The sequence below is a fragment of the Natrix helvetica genome (assembly GCF_964273705.1).
Source record: "Natrix helvetica genome assembly, chromosome: 6".
Lineage (NCBI taxonomy): Eukaryota > Metazoa > Chordata > Lepidosauria > Squamata > Natricidae > Natrix > Natrix helvetica.
In genome coordinates this window covers 9,217,422-9,238,481 of record NC_138553.1, presented here as the reverse complement: position 1 = coordinate 9,238,481, position 21,060 = coordinate 9,217,422, and the positions used below count along the sequence as shown (strand labels likewise).

The following is a 21,060-nucleotide window of genomic DNA, read 5'->3' as shown; positions in this document are numbered from 1 at the left end:
ATCAAGGAAAGAAGCAACTTGGAATTAAGGAGAAATTTATTGACGGTGATAAGAATTAACCAGTGGAACAACTTGCCTCCAGAAGTTGTGAATGCTCCAACACTGGAAGTTTTTAAGAAGAGGTTGGATAACCATTTGTCTAAAGTGGTGTAGGGTTTCCTGCCTAAGCAGGGGGTTGGACTAGAAGATCTCCAAGGTCCCTCCCAACTCTGTTATTCTATTCTATGACCCAGGGACACCGCATCTCTCATAAATATGAATCAGTTGCCAAGCATCTGAATTTTGTTTTGTAACCTGGGGATGTCGCCACAGGTTTTTTTTTTTTGTCAAGCATGTATAAGATAACAGATATAAGTATAAACATGATCATGAATACAGGAAATGGATACGAATAAGTGGGGAGAGTAGGACAGGGACGGTAGGCACATTGGTGTGCTTATGCACACCCCCTTTATGGACCTCTTAGGAACGGGGTGAGATCGACAGTAGACAGTTTAAGGTTATAGTTTTGGGGGTTTGTGGATGAACCACAGAGTCAGGTAGAAGATTCCAGGCATTTCCCACTCTGTTGCTGAAGTCGTATTTTCTGCAATCCAGTTTGGAGCGCTTTACCTTGAGTTTGTATCTATTGTGTCCCTGTGTATTTTTCTGGCTGAAGCTACTCCAAAATTTCCTTCGTCTGATCTCCCACCTCTGTGAAATGCACTGTAGCATTTATCCTAGTCGAAAGAGACAGGTGCCAACAAGGGTTAAGCAGCGGTGCCCGCCTGGATTGGCGACGGACACTAGAGCCGCTTTAAATAAAAGGGAGTAAATATTTCATCTCGGTCCTCCTCGGCTGCCCGCTCCAGTTGCCTCCACAACTTGACCGAGATCTAAAGTGACAGATCTAAAGCGACAAACGACATCGGTTTCGATGTACACCAGCCACCCTGGACATGACTTCCTGAACACAAATACTATTTACATGCAGCGTGTAGCTGGAGTGGGAACTTGGAGCGTGTCCGGCAGAGGCACCGGCCTGACAATGAGAGACGGCTTGGGGACGACAACAAAAGGAAGTAAATGAAAAATCTGACCCTTGGAGGGACCCAGCTCTTAAATGTGGCACGGCTGACACAGCTTCCTGTCAAGATTGGGTCATTTCCAAAGGGGAAAAAAAAGAGAAGAGTCTTTTAATTGCCAATGGAAGCTAAATAGCAAGTAGGACCAGCTTGCCACGTTGTGTGGCTTAAGGAGAAAAATTGGTGAGAGCAGAGAGGGAGATATTGTCAGACAAGGAAGCTAATGACTCCTTTTCTTCATTCACTCCTCCTCTGGTTCTTTCACTGTTTTCTTTTTTCTTCCAGCAAAAAACTGCCTTTCACAGTCATTTCCTATTGAGCAGGTGGCCACGGTGGTAAATTTAGGATGGGGGTATACTGTATATCCTAGCAAGCTTCAAGGCATTATAATAGTCCTTGGCTTAGGACCACAGTAGAGCCCAAAATTCCGGCTGCTAAGTGAGACGTTTGTTAAGTGAGTTTTGCCCCCAATTTACGACCTTTTTTTGCCACCATTGTCAAACGAAATCATGCAGTGAAGTTAGCAACACGGTTGTTAAGTGACTCTGTTTTCCCCATTGACTTTGCTTGTCAGAAGGTGGGATATTGAGGTAGCCGTTGATAGCGCTGCTTCCAAGGACTTGTTTCACCCACTTTGCAGAGTCAGATGAATAGAGGTAGTCCTCAACTTACAACGGTTCATTTAGCGACCGTTCAAAGTTATAACGGCCCTGGAAAAAGTGACTTATGAGTATTTTTTTCACACTTACGACAGTTGCAGAATCCCCGAGGATGGGTGAACAAAATTCGGACGCTCGGCAATTGGTTCAAGAGGGTCACAGTGTCCCGGGGTCCTCTGATCACCCTTTGCGACCTTCTGACCAGCAAAGTCAGATTCACTTAGCAACCATGTTACTAACTTAACAGCTGTGGCGAGAAGTTCGTAAAAAAAAATCACTTTAAAACTGTCTCACTTAGCGACATAAAGTTTGGGCTCCGTTGTGGTCATAAGTCGAGGACCACCTATATCTTGGCATATTTGGGAACGGAGAAGTAATGAAAGGGCTGAACGCTGGTTGATACAGAACTGCGAGTTTTCTCCAGGTGAATCAGATCAAATCTAAAGGAGCTACTTCGAAGTTCCATCATTGCAGTCCTGTGCGCCAGTTGCAAGGGCCAAAAATTATATCACATTCACAGCAGTGGTGGGTCCCGGGTGGTACGGCCCGGTAGGGGTGTACCAGTGGTAACTGGAGCAGTGGCCACCATACCGGAACGGTGGCTCGTTGGGCCCACCGCCCACTCGCGTTCCTTACCGCTTTTTGAGGGAAATGGGCCAATTGCGCAGTTGCGCACAGCGTAGGGTGCCAAGCAGCTGGGGCGTTGCAGGGCAATGGCGTGCAAATGCGTGCGCAGCATGTGTGCCCAAGGAGGAAGCCCAGCCCCTACTGATTTACCGCCATTCACAACGTCACATGGCTGTAAATGACAATGCTTTTTGCCAAAAAAAGAAAATAGACTTTACTTCCACTTTCTGGCAAAAAAAGGTTGTGTGGGTACAATGGATTCCCTTAACAATGGCAGTGTTCACTTAACAACATAACATTCATTTAATGACCACGGCATTCACTTAACAACTGCCACAGGAAAGGTTGTATAATTGGATGTAGCGAGGTGCTGACCCGCTTAATGACCGTGATGACTTTTGCGACCACAATTTTGGTCTCAACGATAGTTATAAGTCAAGAACTACCTGTGTAAAATCACAATAGGTCATTGCTAAATCCAGGATACTTAAATTACCGTGAGCCAATATGGCTGGCTTTTCATTGTTAAATGAATTTAGTCCCTATTGTGGGGTTAATTTAAATCTTAAGTTCTTCGTTTTAAAAACATATTGTGTTTCTAAGATGCTTTGTTCTTTTCCTTAGGGTTGGTTGTAATGCAAAAGCAAGTCTAAAATCAAAGGCATAATTAAAACAATACATTAAATCACGGAGGAGTGCATTTCTTTAACATGTAATAATGATCTCGCTAAGATGTTAAAATTAGATTAATTCATACTTTTATTCTCGGAATGATAACTGTCTATTAGCAATAGATTTATGAAGGATTAGCAGTGGAACTGTATCTGTTTCATGATTGTTAATCCTGAATGAAGTTTTTTGTAAAATTATTAATTGGCACTCAACTAAGGGATTATATTCGCTCCGCTGTCACGCAGTGAGCAGAAAAAGGCTTCTGGGGTGATTAAGTTGGAAAAAAAATAAATTAACAACCCCAAAGTGGAACCGTCAAACGATAAATACTATAGATTTAAATGTTCTCTTATCACCTACAATAGAAACATAAATCCGAGACCACTCCCTGCTTTGTCGCGTTATGATTTAGCCGTTTCCATAGAACTATTTTATTCTATTCTGTAATATATAATATAACATATATGTATTTATATTAACGTTATTAATATGAATTTATTATCTTTGGCTTTGAAACGGAGATAAGCACCGCCCCCTAGAGTCGGGAATGACTAGCACGTATGTGTGAAGGGAATCTTTACCTTTAACTACTTATGGCACATTCAGTCATGTATATATAAGAAATGGAGGGAGAAGTCCAAATTAGATAAAGTTGGTATCGGACAAGAAAATAGCTTTCCAGAAATGCAGTGACTTGACTGTCAGAATGTGCTGTTCCTCTACTCATGGACTGTAGCAAGCATGGCTAAACATGCCATGGGAAAGATTTCCATGTTTTATTTTGTGTGATAAATCAAGGTTTGCGGGATCCAGGAGCTTTCTGGGCTTAGTGGTTTTCTTGCTTGTTTGATCACGGATGATGTTACTTAGCATGATAAGGAAACGGCCACAAGAAAACTACCAAGCTCAAAGAGCACCTAGGACCCTACACTTCAAACCTGAGCTAGAAATATTCTGCAGAATAGAGAAAAGAAGAGAAGAGTAGAAGGGAGTAAGAATAGTAAACAGACAGCAAACCCCACTCCCCTCGACACTGATAATGTTACCTAGTTTGATAATGAAATGTCTGCAAGAAAACCACCAAGCTCAGACAGCACCAAGTCAGAGGTGGTATTCAGAAGGTTCTGGAGAACCGGTAGCAGAAATGTAATTGTTCGGAGAACCGGTAAATGCCACCTCTGACTGGCCCCCACTCATCTATTCTCTGCCTCCCAAGTACCAGCTGAACTGGAGGAAATGGGGATTTTGCAGTAATCTTCCCCTGAAGTGGGGAGGGAATGGAGATTTTACAGTATCCTTCCCCTACCACACCCATGAAACCATGCCCACCAAGCCATGCCACACCCACCAAGCCACACCCACAGAACCAGTAGTAAAAAAAAATGAATTCCACCACTGCACCAAGTATTCCTGAGCTACACATATTGAGTTGAGTAGAGTAGAGTAGAGTTGAGTAGAATAGGATAGGGTAGGGTAGGGTAGGGTAGAGTAGTAAACAAAGAGCAACCCCCACTCCTTTCTTGCACTGATATTTGGGATGATTGACAGATGCTATTTAGAGCTGTTGTGGAGGTTTGGTGAACCATCTCTCTCTCTCTCTCTCTCTCTCTCTCTCTCTCTCTCTCTCTCTCTCTCTCTCTCATTCTTTCTTATCCCACTAGTTTTTTTAAAATAAATAACTCAAGGTGGCAAACATTTCAATGCACTTTCCTGCTCCTGTTTTGCCCACAACAACCCTGTGAGGTGGGTTGGGCTGAGAGAGACTAACTGGTCCAAAATCACCCAGCTGGCTTTCATGGCTAAGGCAAGCCTAGAACTCTCGGTCTCCCAGTGTCTAGGCTGGCACCTTAACCCTACAAAGATCCGAAAGCAAAGCAGAATGAAGATGGAGGAAAGACACAATCGCTTTTACTCCATTTGTTCTTGCTGTTTTTACCTTAAAAACCACTTTTGTTGTTTTTACCTCCGTTCCACTTTCCCCCCCTAATCTGTTTCCTCTTCCCTTCTTGAATTGCATGTTTAAATACGTAACTATGCATATTTTCTTTTAAAATACTTCCCTTCAAATAAGAGTGGCTGCAAAATGCTCTCTTCCCAATTCACCGTTCTGTGATAAAGTTTCCAGTCCAGCTTTGTTATGGTAGCAAGCTGAGTCGTTTCCCCCCACCCCGCCCCGCCAGAAATGATTCTCTGCAAAACATCCTCCCCCATTTGTGCGCTCTTGCCTACATACATATATTTCGAGAGACAATATTTCCCAAAACACCCATTTCAATATCTAGTCCATCTTATTTTTGTCTTGTCTTTTCTTTTTTTAAAAAAAAAAATCTGCAGATTAATGGAGAACTGGGACGAAAAAGAGCTGGGGGTTACTGCCTGTGAAAGTGACCTGGATCAGAAATAATCCACCTGTCAATCTCTTGCTGAGGCAACACCCTCTCCCATTATTGGTGACAGACAGGTAAGTTTGGGGACAAAGAGATGTGGCTTGGAGAGAAGGCAGAATGTTGTTGGAAGAAATTTCCATCTGGTTCAGTTCCAAGCGGGGGAAAGACTCTGGAAACATGGAGGCTGCTTGGAAAGATGGTTTAATGGTGGACAGGACCCCATGCATTCTGGGTAGCTGACCACATGGAGTTGAGAGAGAGGGGTATTTATACCTTCTCTTGGGCTTTGCACTTGAACTTCCTATTCCTGGGCAAGAGCATGTGTTCTATTGGCTCCTGTCAGACTCCCATGGGGCTATGCAGGGTTCATAGCTTGAGGTTGTCTGAGCTCCCAGGATTGGTTGAAGCTTGCTGGGTGATGCAATGTCCTTAGATTGTGCCATGTGGTGAGCTCTGCTGTTAATCCTATTATGTCCTGAAGGGTCATGTCTTAATCCCATCACTCTGGAGCTGAAGGTCATTTGTCTTGTAGATAGGCTGGCCCAATCCTTCTCAATGGGCACCAAATATCTGCTGGGAGCTGAAGCGCTGAGTCTCTATCTCACTTAAGATTTCTATTTCTTTTTTAGGGGAAATATAATAGTCTGCCTTTTTAAATATTTCCTAAAATACTTCACTCTTCTAGGAGAAGGGTTGTTGCTAACTTTCTACACATGATTTACTCAAAGTGACTGTTAAGTGAGTTGCACCTGATTTTATGAGCTTTTTTTGGCCAGGGTTGTTAAGCACATCTCTGCAACTGCCCAATAAATCTTGCGGTTGCTAAAGAAATACAACGGGGAAGGTTGCAAATGACAATCATATGATCTCAGGATGCTGCAACAGCCCTAAATGCATGCAAGTTGCCAAGCGCCCCAATTTTGACCACATGATTGTGGGGATGCTATGCAGGAAGAATGAGAACTGATCCTAAATCACTTTTTTTCAGTGCCATTTTGACTTCAAACGGTCGCTAAGGAAATGGTTGTAAGTTGAGGACTACCTGTACCATTTTGGACTGATGATGGGGCTGATGGTCTGAAGCAGTGGTGAAATTCCATTTTTTTTATTACCGGTTCTGTGAGTGTGACTTGATGGGCGTGGCAGGAGAAGGAAACTGCAAAATCCCCATTCCCACCCCACTCTGGGGCCAGCTAGAGCTGGTATTTGCTGGTTCTCCAAACTAATCAAAATTTCCACTGCCAGTTCTCCAGAACCTGTCTGAACCTGCTGAATTTCACCCCTGGTTTGAAGCATACACAGGTTGCTTATCCTGATTTTTAAAGAGACCAAGGAATGAATTCATTATAATCAAAAGAGTGTCTAGATTGCAACCTTCGGGAAAAACCTGTTCTGAATTCTCTTCAGCTTGTCCATCACTAGAAAAAAAAAAGGATACCATTTTACCACATTCTGGATATGATTCATTAAATTGCTGCAGACTGTGAATAAATCCCCGCTCCATTCTATGGAGATTTTGGAATGCGCTTCTGAATTAGTTTCCTTTCAAAAAGCATCATGAATTGTGATTTTTTCTGAATTCTCAAGCCTGAAATAGTTACGAAAAGAGAGGTCAGTCAGAATTTTTCCCCGCTGTGATGTTTCGTTATCATTGTTTTATTGTGGTTTCGTTTGCTGGTGTAGCGTTCACTGAATTTAAATTATTAGGTGGCCTGAAAGCATAAATGAATAAGTTAGCAACATTAATGAACTGCCTAACTGTGTGTTGGAGTATTCCGAAAACTTTTATTTTGCTGACTTTGTAGAGGAATAGTGTATAAACTCGTTGTGAGTTCAAAACTTAACTCTTAGGGGAAAAGCCTATAAAAGTTATTTTAATATTGGGATGTTGATGTAGCTTTGTCTTTTTAAAGGGCTGCTGCAGGTTTTTGTCGTTGAATTTTGAATGAATAGGAAGGTCATGTTAAAACCCTATTCTTGGTAAATTAAATTAACTTTTTATGTAGGAAATGAAGGTTTCTGTCCTTTGTGATCTTAGAACTTTCATTTATTTGCTTGTATTAAGTCATTGTATCATTTTAAAAGGGAGGCGGTGGCTCAGTGGCTAAGACACTGAGTTTGTCAATCAGACGGTCGGCAGTTCGGCGGTTTGAATCCCTAGTGCTGCGTAATGGAGTGAGCTCCCAATTACTTGTCCCAGCTTCTGCCAACCTAGCAGTTTGACAGCATGTAAAAATGCAAGTAAAAAAATAGGAACCACCATTGGTGGGAAGGGTAGCAGCATTCGGTGCGCCTTCGGTGTTTAGTCATGCTGCCACATGACCACGGAGACGTCTTCGGATAACGCTGGCTCTTCGGCTTTGAAACAGGGATGAGCACCACCCCCTAGAGTCGGGGATGACTAGCACGTATGTGCAAGGGGAACCTTTACCTTTATCTGTTAGTTCCAATTCAACACCTAATCCTCTACACCACCCTGACCCTTAGCTCTGTGGCTGATCCTAAATGTAAGACTTAGTTTATTTATTTATTTATTATTCATATTTATAGACCGCCCCCTCTCCCGAAAGGGACTCGGGGCGGTGTACAGTCATTAAAATGCGTTATAAAATACATACATAAAACAGTTAAATAATTAAATACGTAGGTGAAGGAGGTTGTAAGACTGTATATAGAATAATAAATATAGTACATTAAAAGCTTATTAAAACCCCAAACCCAATTAAAATGAATAAATCCCCGGGAGGTAAAACTAAGAAAGTGCCAGGCCAGCTGATTGAAATAGGTGAGTCTTTAACTTTTGCCGGAAGGAACGGAGGTCGGTGGTAGTTCGAATGTCTGGGGGGAGGTCATTCCAGAGGGTTGGGCCCATCACAGAGAAGGATCTACTCCTAGGTGTCGCCCGCTGGCATTGCCTAGCAGACGGCACCAGGAGGAGCCCCTCTCTGTGTGAGCGGATAGGTCGCAGGGACGTGTGTGGTAGGATGCGATCCTGCAGATACCTAGGTCCTATGCCATGGAGCGCTTTAAAGATGGTAATCAGTACCTTGAAACGCACCCGAAAGGCCACAGGTAGCCAGTGCAGCTCGCGCAGGAGAGGTGTTACGTGGGAGTAACGAGTACTTCCCATAATAACCCGCGTGTTCATATTCTGTAAAGCCCTGATTATTTTAACCCCCGTTTATTGATTAAATGACAGTTGGCTGGATTTGTACTTCATGGTAAGCTACCAACCCATTTATTACAGTGGCCTGAATCAGGCAAAAGGCGAAGATGGAACTGAAAAAAAAAAAAACAGAGTAAATTATATTTAGGGCAGTATGCCAACCCATCATAGGAATATGACAAATGCCACAAGAACACTATATGTGTCGTGACTTGGCTAATGCCAGGGATGACATTTATGTCATTTACAGGATGACATCATAGCACTCATTCGCCTCTCTTCCCGAGGACGCCCATCGAACATAGCTTTATTGTGGCTACACACAGATTACTATATCAGAAGTATTGCAGCTGTGGAAGTTTGTGAGTTTACATTCAGAACGCAAGGAAAGCACCCTGTATATCGTGTTTCCTCGAAAATAAGACCCAGTCTTATTTTTTGGGGAGGGGGGGGGCTCCAAAATAAGCACTAGAGCTTATTTTCGGGGGATGTCTTATTTTTTCTGCATGTATCGGATTCCCCCTGCAGTCTTCTGCTTGCTCGCAGCTGTATTGGAGCGGCTAAGTCCAGATATGGTAGGGAAGAGTGGGCAGTTGGCTGCAGGAGGCTTGTCTTTACGTTTCTCAGCTTTCCTGCAGCCTGTGCGGTGCGCCTGCCTTTTCCCCACACCTCCGCCTCTGCTGGTGCTGCTGCGCAAAGATGAGCATCCTGTGGCTGCCCGCCTAGTCCAGCCCACCAACACTCGGCTTTCCCACATCCCATGTGGCACGTCTGGATCGCATAGCTTCCCCCCCCCCAGGGGGAGTGGAGTTTGCAGGAGACAATTAGTTCGTTCCTGCATTCTTGCCAAGTATTGCGGCATCTGAAAGATATCGGCCAAGCCTAATAAAGGTTGGTAATTGTGAACTCTCTTCAAAGACTGGGGGAGAGGAAAGACTTTGCTGGAGAGGAATTCACTGTAAATTAAATAAAAGGGGTTTATTGGGACGAGGACTCAGCTTCATGCTGCTGAGCAAGCCCAGGTCAGAACAGATCCAACCTAGCGCTAAAGAGAAATTTCCTGAAGGTTAGACTAATTAATCAGCGGAACAACTTGCCTCCACTTGCCTGAAATTCTGTGTTATAGGGTTTCCTGCTTGAGCAGGGAGTTGGACTAGAAGACCTCAAAGGTCCCTTCCAATTCTGTTATTCTGTATTCTGTTCTCCATACTAAATACAATACAATACAATACAATACAATAGTAGAGTTGGAAGGGACCTTGGAGGTCTTCTAGTCCAACCCCCTGCCTAGGCAGGGAACCCTATACCATTTCAGACAAATGGCTATCCAACATCTTCTTAAAGACTTCCAGTGTTGGGGCATTCACAACTTCTGGAGGCAACTTCTGTTCCACTGATTAATTGTTCTAACTGTCAGGAAATTTCTCCTCAGTTCTAAGCTGCTTCTCTCCTTGATTAGTTTCCACCCATTGCTTCTTGTTCTGCCCTCAGTTGCCTTGGAGAATAGTTTGACTCCCTCTTCTTTGTGGCAACCCCTGAGATATTGGAACAATGCTATCATGTCTCCCCTAGTCCTTCTTTCTCTTAAGCTAAACATACCCAGTTCCTGCAACCGTTCTTCATATATATCCCAAGCTCCTTCATCTTGTCTTCATAGGATATGACCTCAAGTTCTAGCATCATCTTTTTCATAACTCCTAATTTCCTTGTTCTCCTTTCCCCCCCCCAGAACAGTTGGATCAGATTAAGTTTAAAAGATCACTCAGGAACTGTGATTAAATGGAGACCTATAGCTGGGACTCCCCAGTCTAGAATTCTAGCTACTCTTTCACATAATCTTTATGGATAAATAGCTCACCTAATTGCCATTTCGGCATTATGGCTACATTGGCAAGAGATGTCAGAAGCATCATTGGAGATATTCTGGCTATTAGCCTCCAATTGGTCCCCTAAAACCCAATCTCCCTCTGATGAATGAGGAGGGAGTGTATTTATGTTAGCTTAAAAGCAATTTGGCATGTCGATAGCTCCCAACCATACTGAGATTCTTACCCACTTGCATTTAAATTTAATTAAACTGAAATGCAGTTTATATGATTGCTCTCCAGGCATGTATTTCATATTTTATTCTCTCAATCATATTAAACACCACACAGTTTGGAGAGAAAAGGGGGGGGAGGGAGGGAGAAAGGGAGGGAGGGAGAAAGGGAGAGAGAGAGAAAGGGAAGGAAGGAAGGAAGGAAGGAAGGAAGGAAGGAAAAGAACAAAAGGAAGGTAGGTAGAAAGGAAGGAAGTTAAGAGAGAGAAAAGTAATAGAAACATGAAAAAGAAATAAAGGGAGAGAGGGAGGGAAGGAAGGACAGAAAGAAAGAAAATAACAAAAGGAAGGAAGGAAGTTAAAAGAGACAAAAGTAATAGAAAAGTGAAAAAGAAGTAAATGGAGGGAGGGAAGGAAAGAAGGAAAGAAACAAAAGGAAGGAGGGAAGGAAGGAAGTTAAGAGAGAGAAAAGTAATAGAAAAATGAAAAAGAAATAAAGGGAGAGAGAGAGGGAAGAAAGGAAGGAAAGAAAAAAAATAACAAAAAGGAAGTAAGTAAGTTAAAAGAGACAAAAGCAATAGAAAAGTGAAAAAGAAATAAAGGGAGGGAGGGAAGGAAGGAAGGAAAAGAACAAAAGGAAGGAAGGAGGTAAGGAAGGAAGGCCTCTGAGTGCTCCTTCCAAGAGTGCAAACCACAATTGCTCAACTATTGCAGGAAATCAACATTAACCCGATGGCTTAGTTCCCTGTGTGTGAACACAGCTGCAATGTAATAGCTTGAAACCTGGCTGCACTTAGCTTCTGAAATTCTCCAGCATCATGTATATTCCTTAACTTCTATGAGAGGGCCATGCCGATTAAGGAATACATGCTTAAGAAATCAATTCTCCTCTCAACCATGGAGCTACATCTTGTCTACCTTGCAGGGACATTGAGGAGATAAAAGGAAGAAAGGCAGGCCCCGTTTGCATGCCCAAATGCAATAAAGCAGGCACAAAAAGGATAGAAATGAATCTGTGATGACTCATAAATGTTTATGGACCAACCCTTCACTGCCATCTGTGGCTCATTCTAATGTTTACAGCTCTGGTACAGTTGCATTAATTCAACACAACACACTCTCTTGTCCTAGGTGGGATTTGCAAAGGAGCTAGACCCATTTGAGTTCATCTGTGCTGGACAGCGGCTGTTATGATGTTTCTCATTCTTTCCAACTCCTTGGAACTGAACAGGGGTTACTTCTGAGTAAATCTATTTGTGATTGTGTGTGTGTGTGTGTGTGATAAGACCACACCTGGAAGACTGCATCCAGTCTTGGTTCCCACATTACAAAAAAGGTGTTGAGACTTTGGAAAAAGTGCAGAAAAGAGCAACTAAGATGATCAAAGGCCTAGGGAGGAATGTCCAAACTTGGGAACTTGAAGACTTGTGGACTTCAACTCCCAGAATTCCCCAGCCAGCTGGCTGGGGAATTCTGGGAGTTGAAGTCAACAAGTCTTCAGGTTCTGGCTGGGGAATTCTGGGAGTTGAAGTCAACAAGTCTTCAGGTTCTGACTGGGGAATTCTGGGAGTTGAAGTCCACAAGTCTTCAAGTTCCCAAGTTTGGACACCTCTGGCCTAGAGACTAAAACATATGAAGAATAGTTGCAGAAACTGGGTATGTCTAGTTTAATGAAAAGAAGGACTAAGGGAGACATGATAGCAGTCTTCCAATATCTCAGGGGCTGCCACAAAGAAGAGGGAGTCAAGCTATTCTCCAAAGCACCTGAGGGCAGGACAAGAAGCAATGGGTGGAAACTAATCAAGGAGAGAAGCAACTTAGAACTAAGGAGAAATTTCCTGACAGTTAGAACAATTAACCAGTGGAACCGCTTATCTTCAGAAGTTATGGAAGATTCATCACTGGAGGTTTTTAAGAAGAGACTGGACAGTCACCTGTCTGAAATGATGTAGGGTCTCCCAAAGATGCTTTTTCAAGAGGCAACTGCAGCGAAAAAGGCTTCACACCCATTTCTACTCTTCAAGTGACCCCGAGGACACAGAGAAACCTCCAAGTGGCCTCAACGACCCTCTAAACGGATGCAAATGACCAGCTATCTGCAAGGAATATAAATCCTTCCATTCCCCACCATCCAATCAGAGCTGAAGAAGCTTCTTGGATGAGAAGTGAAACATCTTCAAAGAAAAACCAGAAAGTCCAGTTACCTCTTGAAAAAAAAAGCACCTTTGGGACAACCATGATCTGGATGACTGAGAATCACCATAGACATTTAGCGAGGTATAGGGTCTCCTGTTGAGCACGGGGCTGGACTAGAAGACCTCCATAGTCCCTTCCAGCTCCACTCTAATTGCTTTGCTAATGTGAAAAGGATAGGGAAGAAGACTCTATGTATGTGTGAATGTCTGGTCTGCAGAACTGGCAGCAGAGTTGGACAGTTGGGGAGGAACATGGGCCAGCCCTGGAGTCTGGGGAAGGCTTGGACAAGGGCTCTGTGTCAGAGGCAAAGAGGGACCAGGGCCATTTCGGAGTTATGTGCTGCCTCCAGAGCCTCCCGAGTCGGATAACAGCGAGGCAGAGGAACAGGGGGAACCTGTTCCCAGTGTGCATGCGCAGAGCTGCCAGAAGGCAAGAACAGTTAAGACAAAAGGGGCAACTCGGGAATAAGGCTTGGAGATGTGGCTCCTCCCATAAGACATAAAGGAGAAGCAAAGGCACATGAGGATTTGCAGGAAGCAACTTTTGTTCGTTCTGGTCAATTAAACTCTGAAGCTCTGTTTTGATTCTGTGCTCCGTGTGGCCTTGCAAAGCTAATTGCCAATTAGGTCTTTGGCAGTGTTTCAAGGGAGATAAAGATGGGTGCTTATCAGCCTTATCCCGAAGGACTGTGACAGACTTCTGTCAGACTCTTTACAAACTATTTGTGACTCATTACGGGCTGTGAATGAACATAACTCACAGCCGTTGAAATAAAAAGAGGGTTTTGGGGATTGAGCGTGTGCTTTTTACTGTATCAGGAAGCCTTGATCAGAACAGTCTATCTGAATAAGGACCCTCCCACCCCAAGATCCATTTCCTCGAGACGCAGTAGGGGACTGGCGGAGGCCGAGAGCTCAGACCGCTAAGGCAGAACGCAGCTGTGCTTTGTTTGTGCTGAGGCTACAATAAAAAAAGAGGGCAATAAAATTTGAGACGTCAGATCTCCACTTTACTTTATTTATGCTATTTCCTCTGAGCTCTGTCACCCAGCACATTAATCTCCACGGTTCCAGCACGAACAGGACAGATTAAAATATCACAGCTCAAAATAGGAGTCAAACGGAAGTAGATTCATCATCGCCCCTATGACCAAAAAGAGAAAGAGAGAGAGGGAGCCAAAAGAAATATGTAAAATAGGAGCGCTAAAGTTTATCCTGGACTCATACTGTTCCTCCTTTGTGGTTTTGGGGGAGGGGGAGGGGGAGAAGGGGGGTGAGGGGGAATCTATGGCTTTCCTGGAGTCGGTGATGAATTATGCAAATCGCAATTCCTTTAAATAACTGATTCATCCCTTTTGGGGTTTCCCCCCTTTTTTTTGAAGCTTTCTCAGTGTCCGTGGGGATCAAACCGCTCCCAACTCTTTTAATTTTAAAAGAAAAGGATAATAATGGAACTCCAGGCTGTGTTTCCCTTATCTGTGGTATTGCTTACTTATATAAGGAAAGGGGGGGGGAGGGGTCAGTGACACTATCATTTTCCAATGTGCAGGCAGAAAGTAACATTGATAAAACCCCATAGTTCACTACTGCAACGTATTCTATAGGGCAGCTTAACTAAATACAAAAATGCAGGTAATCCTGTACGGGGAGTCCTTGATTTACAAACACAATTGGGACCAGAATTTTCATTGCTGAGTTGTTAAGTGAGTTTCATTGGATTTTTTATGACCAGCTGGATATATACTGGACAGAGGTGGATTCCTACCAGTTTGGACCAGTTCGGCTGAACCGGTAGTGGTTCGGTGGCCTGGGCCACTGGAACTGGCAGCAACCCAGGCCTGCCGGAGGCACGATTGAGAGTGTTTTAACAAACTGCATCACTGTTTGGTTTGGTGGCTGCAGTGCCTCAGATAGAAAGTCCCTACAGAGAGTGGTGAGAACAACCGAGAAGATTATAAGAAGCTTGCATCCTGTTATTCAGGATACTGCTTAGAAGCGCTACACGCTTAGAACTCAAAGCATTGTTAGAGACCCCGCACCAGTGGTGGGATATGACTGGTATGCCCCAGTATGCGTGTACCAATGCCTGCTTGGAGCACCAGGTACCATTCCAGTATGGTGCTCCTGAGGCCACCCACCCGCCCTCCTTACCTGTATTTGAGCTGATTGGGGCTTTTGCACCCACGCACAGAGCATACGGCACCTGTGCAATGCTCAGCCGAGCAGCTGGAGCATCGCGGGCGATAAGTACACATGTGCACGCAGCGCACATGCTGCGTACGTTCATGTGGTGGATGCCGGGCCCCATTGCAGGTACCGGTTGCAATAGGATCCAGAACCCACCACTGCTGCAGTGCCTCAGATAGAAAGTCCCTACAGAGAGTGGTAAAGACAGCCGAGAAGATTCTAGGAAGCTTGCATCCTGTTATTCAGGATAATGCTTAGAAGCGCTATGGGCTTAGAGCTCAAAGCATTTTTAGAGACCCCACGCACCCACTTTACGGTCTGTTTCTGTTGCCCCCCCCTGGGTGGACGTTTCCAAGTATTTCTAGCAGGACTACCAGATCTTGTAACTTCTTTGTTCCTTATGCCACCTGTCTGGTAAACTTGCAAGATTAGTTTTTCCCGCCATGTACATGTATACATCAGAACTAGACTGCGTTGTTTCTCTGTGTCATATAATATATATGGGTATATGCATAATTTTGTATTTATTTATTTGTTTTGTCATATTTATGTGATGTACATATTGGAGGTGGAGATCCTTTAAGAGCTGTATGCAATGAAATTTCATTTTAATGTATGCTGATTAGTGTGACAATGAAGTTTTTCTATTGTATGGTTTAGCCTCCAGATCCTTTCCAGAATCCTCATTGAAATCAAATATTTAATTTCTAATTGTTCGACCCAATTACGAATTCAAGACTCCAAAAACATACTTTAAAAGTGGAAATAATTAATGCGAGTTCTGTAGACTTGTTGGTATCTCTTAATAGTTTTGGCAGGCATCATCTCAAAGCTTCTTAACTTTCAGCTGTCATGTACTAGTAATACATTTCATCTGTCAAAATCTGTCAAAAACACATAACAGAACGTAAATAGTTGAGTTTCAGAAAACATTCAATATTTGTACTCGTCAGTTGGGTGTACATTTTCATCATCAACAGGACTGTCGGAAAGGAAATTGAGACAGAGGACAAAAATAATGTAGTTTGGAACGATTGTAATCTAAGATAATAAGCTGGGCAAGATGTCAGATCCATTCCACCCATTAATAATAAATTTACATGCACCTCTTCCAACCTGCCACTTTTGCATTAGAAACTGCATTACAATCCTGGTTAAAAACAGAATTATAGTTCTCTTCCATACAGGTCTTCTGCACGACAAGTCCCTGGTTGAATATAACCAGGGAGAACATTGATGACGGAGAATCTCTACAGACTTTTAGCTATACAATTTGGGATGAAGACCCTCTGAATGGTGTGGAAGTAGGAATGGATTTCCAGAGGGGGGGGGGGGGAAATGGCAGACTACAGGAATCATTTGCACTACTAAGGTGACCCTGAGGACACAGATAAGCCTCCAGGGCTTCAACGACCCTCTAAAAGGATGCAAATGACCAGCTGCTGCAAGAAAAATAAATCCTTCCATTCCGCACTATCCTGTCAGAGCTGAAGAAACTTCTTGCATGAGAAGTGAAATGTCTTCAAAGAAAAAAAACAAGGAAGTCCACTTGCCTCCTGAAAAAAAAACCACCTTTGGGACAACCATGACCTGGAATGACTGAGAATCTCTACAGACTTTTATATAATCGGGAGGAGTTATTCATTTTCCATACAGCTGGGACCCAATCTGTTCTAGAATTTTCTTCATTTTGCTTTAATTTAGCAAGTAGGAGATGCCAAGCAATGGAAGGCTACCTTGAATGTCCAACCAAAAATATTTCTAATGTGTTACAGAGATAATTACTTCCAGGCATGCCGTGTTGTGCGTTTTCCCTCAAAGTCTCTCTTAGTCTAAGTCAGTGATAGGGAAGCTTTTTTGACTCCTGTGCCAAAACGGGGGGGGGGGGAGCACAGGGGGATCGTGTGCCGGCGTGCCACACCCATAATGCTATGCGCATACCCCCTGCGCATGCACGCGTGACCAGCGACACTCCCCTGCTTTTGCCACAGTTTTTTCACCCTCCCCAGGCTCCAGAGGCTTTCTAGGAGCCTGGGGAAGGTGAAAACAGCTTCCCCCCTGGACACCCCCCAGAGGCCTCAGGAGCTTCCCTGAAGCCTCTGGAGCAGTGGTTCTCAGCCTGTGGGTAGGGACCCCTTCGGGAGTGGAACGACCCTTTCACAGGGGTCGCCTAAGACCACCGGAAAACACATATTTTCGAACAAATGCAGAAAATATAAAATAATTTTATGGTTGGGGGTCACCACAACATGAGGAACTGTACTAAAGGGTTGCGGCATTAGGAAGGTTGAGACCCACTGCTCTGGAGGATGAAAAACAGACTCACGGGGACCCCGGAAGTTCGAGAATGGTGATTTCTGGTTTTCCCATAGGGCCAGTTTTTTGCCCCTATTTCTATTGTGTAGAAAGCCCCCCAAAAAACAGCCTTAAAAGAAGACCGAAGTCAGCTGGCTGGCGCGCGGATGTGTGCTGGCCAGCTGGCAGGGCAACGCCTTGCCTGCCCTGACAAATGGCTCCATGTGCCACCTTAGACCTGCCATCACGGGTCTTAAGTTCAGCTTGGTCAACCTAAAGGTTTAAACTGAGGACTCTTTAGCTGATGGCCCATTGCTAATGTAAGAACAAAATGCAGCATTGGTAACTATCAGCTCACTTAGTACCAGTGATGGTATTCTCCCTGGTTCGCACCGGTTTGAGAGAACCGGTAGTGGCGGCGACTCAAGGCTCCGCACACCCTCCATGACGTCATCACGGGGCTTCTGAGCATGCACGGAAGGTTCTGTGCATGCCCAGACGTGCACGTCCGCTCCCGCTACTGAACCGGTAGTGAAGAAAAGAGGATACCATTACTGCTTAGTACAGATAGTCCCCGACTTATGACAGTTCGTTTAGTGAACATTCCAAGTTACAACAGCATTGAAAATAGTGACTTAGGACCATTTTCCACATTTACGACCAATATAATAATAATAATAATAGTAGTAGTAATAATAATAATAATAATAATAATAATAATAATAATAATAATAATAATAATAATAATAATAATAATAATAAATATTTATTTCTTAGCCGCACCCTCTCCCGAAGGACTCGGGGCGGACCAATGCCGTGTTCCTCTGACCACATGATCAAAATTCACGCTTGGCCATCGACTCATATTTAAAACAGTTGCACTGTCCTGGGGTCCTGTGCTCACCTTTGGTGACAGTTTCACTTAACAACCAGGGGCACAAGCATGCACGGAAAGTGCACTCTCACATTTTCAGTGTGCAATGAACTGGTGGTAAAATTATGTGAAACCCCACCTCTGGGGGTCAAGCTATTCTCCAAAGCGCCTGAAGGCAGAACAAGAAGCAAAGGATGGACACTAATCAAGGAGAGAACCAACCTAGAACTAAGGAGGAATTTCCTGACAATTAGAACAATTGATCAGTGGAACAACTTGCCTCCAGAAGTTGTAGGTCAGGGGTGTCCAAACTTGGGAACTTTAAGACTTGTGGACTTCAACTCCCAGAATTCCCCAGCCGGCTGGCTGGGGAATTCTGGGAGTTGAAGTCCACAAGTCTTAAAGTTCCCAAGTTTGGACACCCCTGTTGTAGGTGCACCAACATTGGAGGTTTTAAAAAAGAGATTGGTCAGCCACTTGTCTGAAATGGTATGGGGTCTTCTGTTTGAGCAGGGGGTTGGACTGGAAAACCTCCCAGGTACCCTTCCAACTCTGTTATTCGATTGTTCAATGGACGCTGCAGAAATCATCAGAATATGATTCATATTGGGGAAAAAAAACTAGATATCCCAATTAAAATTAATTATCTAGTAGTGTAACATACACAGCAAGATATAAACTCAACTCTGGTGATTACATGTACGTATTCATGTTTTCTTGGAAACAGTCCTGAAGTGGCTCACAATTGGGGTATGTTTTTTAGACTTTTTAGTATATCCTTAAGATTTTTTTTTCCTGGCACCTCAAACTGATATTAATCCTAATATTAACTAACCCTGCAAGTTCTCCTCCTCCTCCCCCCCCTCAAACAAGATCAGCCTTGTGACTAGATGCTGCCCCCTGCTGGGACATCACAAGTCGAAACAGGTACAAACATCAATTAAATCCTCTTAATTGGGTAACCGAAGATTGAGTTCTGCATGGGAAACCTCTCCACGTTGACTGGCTCAAAAAAAAAAAATTCCTAGAGACGCAGAATTGCTTGGGGATATTGAGTGTGTGTGTATGTGGAAGGGGATCTGCTTTGACAAGATGAGGGTTTGGAAAGAAAACTTTTGATTCAAGGATCAAGGGCATAGATGGAATGGCCTAATGCAGTGATGGCAAACCTTTTCGGCAACGAGTGCTGAAAAGGTGACGCAGAAGCAACAGGCGCACGCACACAAACGAGCTCATCAGGGCCGTGCTCCGGAAAAGCTGAATTTTCGGGTTCTAGCATGCATGTGCAGACTGTTTTTTGCTCATTTTTGCCCCCTCCCCCAGAAGCACTCTACAACCCTCCTAAAGGCTATTCATGCCCTTTTTAAAAACAAAAAACAAAACGGGCCCGTTTTCACAAAAAAGCCGTTTTTGGGAGCTCTGCAGAGTGTAAAAACTTTTTTAAAAAATTTTCCTCTTCAAAATCTTGGTGCGTCTTATACTCCAGTGTTTATTCTATTCCTAAAAATACGGTAGTCATCAAACTCCTATTTGTGAAATGGCCCCCTTTGGGATTGCAGGGATTAAGGCTGGGGTTAATCTCAATCCAGGGAGTGAATCCCAGCTCTGGAGAGGAGATTTCAGAGGAGGGATTCTGAGCAATGCATCCTCTTTCTTTGAGACGGTTGAACCTCAAGGATGTTTTCAAGAGAAGTGGATTTTGTCGATGGCTCCTCCCGTGTTGGGTGCAGGGGCATCCACTCTACTTCAGAATGTGGGATGGAGAACAATTAGACACCCGACCGTTAGATTGGTTGCAATCTGATACTGAATAGACAAGGGAGAGTGAGGGAAGAAAAAGACAAAGGGACAGGATGAAAGATAATTATTGCTTTCAAGCTTGACTGTGGTGACTCCTTAATTGCTTCTTGTAAAGCACAGCTCTCCGCCTCACAGCTGATTAAAGCAGCCCCTACACCCATCTCGCTTTGTCAGTGTCCCCCTCATAAGCTTGTTCGCAAAGACGGTATCTCTATAGCTTTTCGTAGACTGAAGTTTATCCTGAACATGAGAGAACACTGCACATCACTTTGAATGACTAGGCTCTGAAAGGCATCTAGTATTTTTATTTCTATTTATAAGTATTGCATGAAGAGTTTAAAGAAGAAAGCAGTGCAACTCAAACTGATTGCCAACTCTGAATCAAACCTGGTGTTGTAGCCCGCTAGTGGCCAGAAGAGCTGGCAGCAGATTTAGACAGTGAGGAGGTTGGGGAGAAACATGAGCCAGTCCTGGAGGCTGGGGAAGGCTCTGATGAGGGCTCTGCATCGGAGGCAGAGGGGGCCAGGGCCGTCTGACAGTTATCAGCTGCCTTCAGAGTCAGACATCAGTGAGGCAGATGAACAGCTGGAGCCTGTTCCCTGTGTGCGCATGTGCAGAGTTGCCAGATGAAGGGAACAGCTAAAGAACAGCGGTCGACTTGGGAGTAAGGCCACAGATGGACAATGAATGGCGCCTCCCAGAGGAAATAAAGGGGAGTGGAGTTTGCAGGGGGCAATTAGTTGCTTAATTGGTTCGTGACTCTCTGAGACTCCTTGCCAGGTTTTGCAGATATTGGCCTGGCAGCTCTCCAAGCCAGATAAGGTCTGTGACTGTAAATCCTCCTTTGAAAGACTTCGATGGATGTGAATGATGAGAATTCACAGGAAATTAATAAAAGGGTTTTTGGTCGGGACCAGGAGTTTGCTTCACGTTCTTGGGAAGCCTCGGTCAGAACACCTGGCTGAAGCCATCTTTTGCTACTTCATCATTGCTTCATAGCTGCCACACAGTCTAAGGCGAGGCTGTCAAACTCAATTTCATTGAGGGGCACATCAGGGCTGTGGTTGACCTCAGGGCTCCAGGCAGGCATGGCTGA

The 21,060-nt window shown here is 44.0% G+C and overlaps 1 protein-coding gene across 1 annotated transcript in view; it reads left to right on the top strand.

The window, feature by feature from the left end:
* The window catches only part of SOX5 (SRY-box transcription factor 5), a 973,495-nt gene that overhangs the window by 144,137 nt on the left and 808,298 nt on the right, over window positions 1-21,060 (top strand). Inside the window, exon 2 of the mRNA XM_081957811.1 lies at window positions 5,357-5,483. The gene's annotated coding sequence lies outside the window, so the exon portion shown is untranslated. The remainder of the gene's footprint in view (window positions 1-5,356; window positions 5,484-21,060) is intronic.